Source organism: Echinops telfairi, unplaced genomic scaffold (genome assembly GCF_000313985.2).
Source record: "Echinops telfairi isolate 266 unplaced genomic scaffold, ASM31398v2 ScPeMD7_4;HRSCAF=17, whole genome shotgun sequence".
Lineage (NCBI taxonomy): Eukaryota > Metazoa > Chordata > Mammalia > Afrosoricida > Tenrecidae > Echinops > Echinops telfairi.
The window spans coordinates 20,511,552-20,519,782 of record NW_022103900.1 but is presented as its reverse complement, the minus strand read 5'-3'; the positions used below and the strand labels follow the sequence as shown (position 1 = coordinate 20,519,782).

Below are 8,231 nucleotides of genomic sequence, written 5' to 3'. Positions count from 1 at the left end.
TCTCTTTAATGTCTATATACAAGGTAAATTTTTAATTTTATTTTTATCTTTTTCAGTGTTTTTATTTTATTTTTTTCTATTTTTAGCTAACCACTGTGAAGTGGTCAAAAGGCTGGGATAAGGCAGAAAGCAAAGAAGAACCACGGGGTGCAGATAATCCCAAACAGACTAATTGGTCCCTGGGCGATTGCTGATTCTCTTCAACAGCAATACTATTGAGATATCCAAAAAATTAAATATTTTATATCTGTCCAAATGATGCTTTCAATAATAAAAGCAGTAATCAGATGTGTTGAAATATTTGATAAGAATCTCTTCTATACTATTTAAAATATTTGCATGTTGTTTTTGTCTGCCAAACTTTCCAGTTGTGTTTTCATTCACTTGTAAATAAACAAAACCTTAACAGAGCACTGGAAACAAGAATGCAAAACCATAGACGCTCCCTCCAGGCCCGACTTTCCTCCTCTGTCTATTGCAGATCTCATTCTGCCCTATAAGAAGGAGCTCTGATCTTGTTCAACTACTTTATCATCACTAGACAAAGCTTAAAAAACAAAACAAAACAAACAAACAAACAAAACTCACTCCCTGACTGTCACTTACTTCTGCAATCTCTCCTGGTGCTGCCTGTGTGCTAGATGCATGCAGACCTGATACCTCTTCTGCGAAGCTGCAGCTGAGACTGGGGTGCTCGCCAAGGCCGGCGTGAACCCCAAGGAAAGAATGGAGACTGAGAACAATGATCATATTAATTTGAAGGTGGCGGGACAGGATGGTTTTGTGGTGCAGTGTAAGAAGCATACTCCACTTCGTAAACTAATGGAAGCTTATTGTGAACATCAGGGTTTGTCAATGAGGCCGATCAGATGCCAATTTGACAGAGAACCAATCAATGAAACAGACACACTTGCACAGTTGGACATGGAGGAGGAAGCTACACTGGAGGTGTCCCAGCAGCCGACAAGGGCGTCTTCTAAACTGGAGCCTGGTCCTGTCCACCAGGATTCTGTTCCCACCGACCAAGAATCCAGTCTCAATTTCAATCCGCAGTTGTTCCACCACACCCTGATGACTACAGTACCATTTTCTCTGTTCTTTCATTTTCTCTTTCCCTTTCCTTTACTGTACAGAAAGAACTGGTGCATGTGCACAAGCATATTTGTTTGTTTTACTAAATGGCCAATGGTATGTTTCGATCTACATAAAGTGGAGATGGCCTGGGGAAAATACTGGTTCTGTGAAAAAAACTAAAACAAAAGAAAGAAAGAAACCCAAGAAAACAAAACAAAAGCCTCCATTCGTGGTGTGCTCAGTCGGCTCGGCTCTTTTCTATCTATTCCAGTATGTTATTTTGCTCTCACTGCTTAACAGTGACAACAAAGCAAAACAAAAAACAACAACATGAAACAATTCTTGTATACCGTGTCTGACTGGAGAATTTTTAAGTTTTCCATATGTCATTGTAAAACTAAGGACAATTTCATCACTTTTTGTCCATAGCTGTTACATGTAGGGCGATTGGTCTTTAAGTAGGGGTAAATTCCTCTCAAAGAAATGAAGCCTTGATAGATTTCCCTTCTAGTCAACCATGTTGTCGTTTAAATAAACTTCTTGTTAAACAAACAAACAAACAAACAAACAACCTTAAATACGATTCCAGCATTTAAACATGCATGAAATCACAAAAATAAATATTTAAAGGTCATCTATCTCTTATGAGGTCTTGGGTGGTGCAAGTAGCTAAGCACTGGCCTACTAGGAAGTTACTGGTTCAAACTCCCCCAGAAACCCTCAAAGGTCATGACCTTGAAAATACTCTGGGACATTTATGCACCGAAGGTCCTGGTAGTGGGTCAGTAAATAATGGAGCACAGGACTGCTACTTCAACAGTGGAGAGAGGAGGCTGTCAGATTCCATAATGATTGACAGCCTTGGGAAGGCTATGGATAGAGTGGCTGAGTCCAAATGAAATCCGCCGCAGTGGGCTTGGTTTTGGGCTCAGCAACAATAACATCTAAGGAAAGGTATTGTACTTTCCATGGAAGGAATTCAAATGATGACCAATTCACAATCTATGTTTTATTTCTTCGGCAACTTTTTCTTTGATCAATAACAACAACTCACCATCCCCTAAAGTCCTTAGCTAAACTTTCAACTAGCTGTTGTCTAGTTGATCCCACATGAACCAAACACAATGTAAAAAGCTGGACTATATGAGGAAAAATGGGCATCAGGATTGGAGCAAAGCAATATGCAGGTGACATTTACAATGTTCCTCGCTGAAAGTGGGGAGGACCTGTGCTGCTGAATGCTCATAAAGATCAAGGATTGTAGCCTTCAGTATAGATTACAAATCAATGTGAATGAAGCCCAAATTCTCACAACTAGAGTATTAAGTCATATCATGATACATGAGGAGAAGAGTGAAATTATTAAGGATTCTTACTTGGATTCACAATCAATGCTCATAGAAACAGCCATCTGGAAATCAAGCCGCACATCCATTGAAAAAATATTTTTGTATAATACCTCTTTAAAGTGTTGAAAAGCAAGGAAGTTACTTTGAGGTTGGTTTCTAATCTATCAAACACAATGCCTACTGTCTAATTGGCCTACCGCTAAAGGAGTGGGATCCTACTCCTGCAGTGAAAAGATGGTTAAGGAGAAATCACACGGCCGATGATGCTCAAACAAAAACTAAAAATATTGCAATGGAGGACACCGATCAAGAAGCATTATGGAAACAACTTAAATGTTTCATTTTTTTCTGTTGTCTTATTTAATATTTTTTCATTAATGTTTTAAAACTCTTATAATCTAGTTTCATTTACCTCTTGTATGGTTCTTATTTAAGTATTAATTGTATAAATTACATATATGTAATTTACATATGCATATACATATAAATTATGTATGGATATATATATAGAGAGAGAGAGAGAGTGGAGGGGGAGAATGGTCACTAGTTCAGTGAGCCTGTGGCTAAACTATTTGAATCCCACCACTGATGAGCTTGTGAGTTTGGACAGCTACTCTTGCCATTAGCAGCACAACGCTATACCAACTTTGCCACCCGGGCTTCTCACACATAGGTGCTTATTTTTTTGTTTACTTTTTATTGTGAATTAGGTCAGGATTACATAGAAAATTATACTTTTTGTATTTAATAACTTTGACAACTAATCCACCATCTAGATAGTGTATCCTGCCCCACCCCCCCACCCCTTTTCGCGCCTCTCCTTCTTGTAGGATATTATCTTCCCCTTCACTGAGTTACCACCTATCTACCCTCCACTCTACGTTCAAGGAAGATTGATTTCTTTTTTCATACTAATTAAGTTAAACCATTATCTGGGGGATGACTCATTAAGAACCTGAGATAGGAGAGAGGCAAACAGGAAGTGTGGCAGTTCCCCTCCTGGGTTCGGGCAGCTCCCATGGCGGCCTAGGAGCAGGTCCAGAAGGGACCCCTGAAGTTGAAAGGCGTCGCAGAGCTCGGCGTAACTAAACGGAAGAAGAAAATGGACAAAGACAAGGCGAAACTTCTGGAAGCGATGGGAACGAGCAAAAAGAAAGAGGAGGAGAAGTGGCGCGGCCTGGACAAGCGGACCTCGGCCCAGGTGGCCTTTGAGAAGATGCAGGAGAAGCGGCAAATGGAAAGGATCCTGAAGAAAGCGTCTAAAACCCACACGCAGAGAGTGGAGGACTTCAACAGACACCTGGACACGCTCACAGAGCACTAAGACATCCCCAAAGTCAGCTGGACCAAGTAGCCACTCAGCCCCTGGGTTTGGCGTGGCCTCCAGGAGAAGCAGGACGAAGAGCTGGGGTTGAACCTGGTCCCTTTGACATTTTCCAGAAGCATTCTCATACCTGTGCCTGAGCGTGAGACTGTTCACTCCTTCTGGACTTTGATTAAAATAAGACTGTCCTTTCACTCGATCCTGGTTTCTCGGTGGTCCTTAGAAGATAGCACCATTTGAGTGTGGACTCAAAAGCTCGGCAGGTGTAGCTAGAGGCTCCCGTTTCCCTGTAAGTGCCACATAAGAATAGTTAGTTCTCCAAGATGCATTTAAACTTCTGAAGACAGCCAGTTCTCTGTGCTAAGATAAAACGGACTCCCATTAGCTTGGGGCTTAAGCTGCCCCATCCAGGACCTGGGAAGCCATTCACAGCTACCACCTCCACAGCCCTCCTGCCTGACAGGACAGTTGCCTATGGGAAGGATAGCGCATCCCACCTGGTCCCTTTCTGAGCCCATGACTAGTTTGCCACTCGTGCCCCAGTTTCCCCATTCCAGATATTTCTAATGGATGTCACCGTGGCTGCCGTGCAGACATTCCTGATCAGGCATAGCCGTCATTGGTGGAGCCCAGAAACCACCTGACTCACCACTCACCCCGGCCCCCTAGCAGTACCCAAGTAGTTAAGCAGAGTTATTCTGGCACAGGACCAAGAAGAGCCTGTTGCGGTGACAGGGCCAGAGCTGAACTCTAGCAGGCAGACAAGTGTAATCAAATGGGAGGCTCCCGTGACTGGCATTGGGGGCGAGGGTCTCGGGGCCTGTGTTTATTGGGTGAGGTGCAACCTGCGTACTCTACTGGGGGTGCTCCTGTGAGGCAGCTTTGGGAAAGGTAGCAAAAGAAGAGATACAAAGCAAGTGCTGGGCTCAAAGCCTTTTGTGTGTCGACAGCAGGATAAAGTTACATGATTATGAAACAGGATACAGTCTTGCTTGCTGAAAAGGAAAGGGGGCTGGAAGCATCTGCTGATTATAATCAAGACTTCCTTCAGTATGGATTACTACACAACATTTATACATTTAATGCAACTAGACAATTCTTCTAACAGGACAATGAAGCACAACAGCATGATAAATGGAGGAGTGGAGTTGTCAAGGATTTCAAATTACTTGGATTCACCTATGGTCAATAAATGAAATGACACATTGAATTGGGCAAACATTCTGCAAAAGACCTCTTCGGAGTATTAAAAACAGACATGTCACGTTGAGGACAAAGGTAGGCTTGAACCAAGTCCTGGGATTTTCCATTGTGGCCCCTGTGTCTAAAAGCCTAGCAAGGATTATATAGACTAAAGAAAAAACGATGCCTATGAAATGTGGTGTTGACAAAGAGCACTGAATATATTATGGAGTGTCAAAAGAACAAACATTTCTATTACATAAGAAGTACAGCCGGAATGCTCCTTAGAAAGGAGAACAAGATTTCATCTCATGTACTTTGTAAATGTTACTAGACGGCACTAGCCCCTGGCAAAGTCATCAGCTTGGAAAAGCAGAACATCAGTGAACAGGAGGAAAGTCCTTGTCTTAGACTAGGTTCTCTAGAGAAGCAAAATCAAATGTCGATATAAAAGGACATCATGTTTGGTAAAGTACAGGTCCAGTGAAAATAGAGGAAAAGCCTCAATATAATGTATTGACACAAAGGCTGCAATGAAGGGCTTGGATATAATAACACTTGTAAGGATGGTGCAGGACCAGGCAGTGGTTCATTCTACGGTGTACTGGGTCTCTATGAGCTGAAACTGACTTAATGACACCCAACAACAAACAACATATAAAATTCCCCACTACATGGCTCACTGAGGCTGAGTGACTGCTGACTCAAAGGCAATACATATATATATACATATACATATATATACATACATATATACTCATGAAAATCATTTATATTAAAAAGAATGACTCACACAGTTGCAGAAGCAAGCCAGTCCAAGCTGAACCCAGCTAGGTCCCAAGTCTCTAGATCAAATGTTACACGAAGGTTTCTCCTGCTTGACTCCGGTAGCTACAAGGTCCAATGAACTCAAGAGTTGCAGGAACACCACTGGTAGTGGCTGAAGAAAAGGATGAACTCGGGGTCAGCAGGTTATGATTGTGACTGGAGAGGTGAATGGATCTAAGGTGTGAAGATCAGATTGGGGGTGGGGGGTAGATATTAGGCTACTGATGGCTCTAGGGATCTGCAAGCAGGACAGTTATTGACTTAAATTCAAAGAACTGATTTGCATCATTTTTCTTTGTGTGTGTGTTTCTCTCATATTGGCTTTATCTGTGATGCATTTTGTCATTGGTTTGGCCCTCTTGAATATTTGTCATATTTTTTCTGGTTTTTGGTATATGAAGCCCAAGATTGATGAAGCTTTGGAGACAGCAACTAGGATAAGGGTTCCTGGGGGTTATAGTGGGGGAGGGATAAAGGGGAGCAGATGTCAAGGAGTTCAAGAAGGAAGTGAAAGTTTTGAAACTGATTATGGTATCAATTATACAATACTTCTTGATATGATTGAACTATGGAATGATATGATATCTGTATTGGCTTCCAATAACATAGTTTTGAAAACAAAACGAAAAACCAGAGGTTGATGAACCAGATATAGAATCCAGACCTAATAAAATGAAAACATGTGTTTCCACAATTTCCACTTAAATAAGAAGTAGATCACACCCTTGATGAAACACTTTCAATTGTGTCAGGGCTGTGAAATTAGCAGGAGGTGCATTCTACCCTAATCTTCTTAGAACTGCTCACAGCAGATTCCACTCAGAACTGATTGTACTGTGTCATATCATGGGGGATTACTAAACCCTAACTGCCAAGCAACCGAGAATCTTGGCCCAGCCAAGTTGATACAAAACCTATCATATCTCTCAACAAGATAATTGACACAGTAGCTGCAACAATGTTATTGGGAGAGTAGCACAGAGCTAGACAGTGTTTCACTCTGTTGTATATCCTATTATTATAAGTTATACTTGAAGACACCGAACAACAGTAACATTGTTTGGATTAAAGAGGGGCTCAAGAAATATTTCTCATTTAAAATTTAAATCTTGTTTAGGAGCAATCGTTTCCAGGGTTCATCCAGACTCAATAGTTCCAGACATCTGGATTCCATGAGAATCTGAAATTTGCAATCATGATTTTAAGAAGCTAACATTCTAGCAAGTGAGAAAAGTTATAGGGACGCAAGTGAGAAATACTACAATTTCTATTTTAAAAGATGTGAACAAATTTCAATGAGTGTGAAGACATAACTTAATGTTAGAAGAGGAAATAAAAGAATTCTGTACTAAGAATATAGTATTGGCTGTAGGCCTTTCAAATTGTCCTAATTTTGACTCATTGGGATGTAACTATAAATAGAAAATTCAAAGAATGGAAAGGAACGTACTACTTGTTGGTTTAGGGGAATTACTATTATTATTTTTTTAGGTAACTCTAATGTTTTGTTGTTGTTGAGGAATTTAGAACATAAGAAAATTGATGAAAAATTCAGCGGATAATATGAAGTGCAAGGAGAACATAATTTGATACTGAATATATTTGATCTCACGTAATGTATGTTTAAGCCTAATCCAAATAATGGTATTTTAAATTGATCTCAATGTAATACCCAGAGCTATTAAGATCACCAATGTCAAAATAAGAACAAACTTCAGGGTCCTATTAGAGGCATGGACAGAGCCTTAAATATATTGACGTAAGCACACTCAGTGGAGGACACTATAGATGGCTGGAACCTACTACAAATAAGACACGTCTGTGTATGAAAAGACTTACTCAAAAGAGGAAAAAGAGAACCCATATTCCAGATAAAAATTTTGGCAATGGCACAATGAACAAGGAGCTAATGTATAAAATCTATTAAAAAACTGCAAGAATGCAATAAGAAAAAGACAAAATTTTTAAAAATTGAAAAATAGGCAAAGGACATGGGCACTTCACTGAATAAGACATGCAATGACCGGTGACGCAATGCTCATGATCACTAACCTTCCTGGAGATGTAAGATAAAACAGCATTGAGATACCACCTTTCATCCGCAATGCTTGATGAGTTTTTTAAAAAGAGAAAAATAAATGTTGGACACAATGCTGGGCGGTTGGAAGACTCCATGCTGCTATTGGACCTGTAAATATGCACGGTCATTGCCGAGAGCATTATGACATGACCACAAACAATGGGAATAGACATTCTATATGATCCAGCAATATGTCTGCTAGGTAGATGCCCTAAAGAAGTAAGAGCCATAGAAAGAACTGATATATGCACCGCCATGTTCATTACAGTACTGTTCAAGCTAGGAAGAAGATGAAGACCACCCATCTGCCTATAGGTAGAAGAATGGATAAAGAAACTGTGTGTACTGAAGTACACCTGGTGGAATATTATGCATTCGTAAATATATATATATA

At 40.4% G+C, this 8,231-nt stretch overlaps 1 pseudogene; it reads left to right on the top strand.

The window, feature by feature from the left end:
• The first annotated feature begins 3,441 nt into the window (after positions 1 to 3,441).
• On the top strand, positions 3,442 to 3,777 carry LOC101658462 (annotated as a pseudogene).
• Positions 3,778 to 8,231: the final 4,454 nt, after the last annotated feature.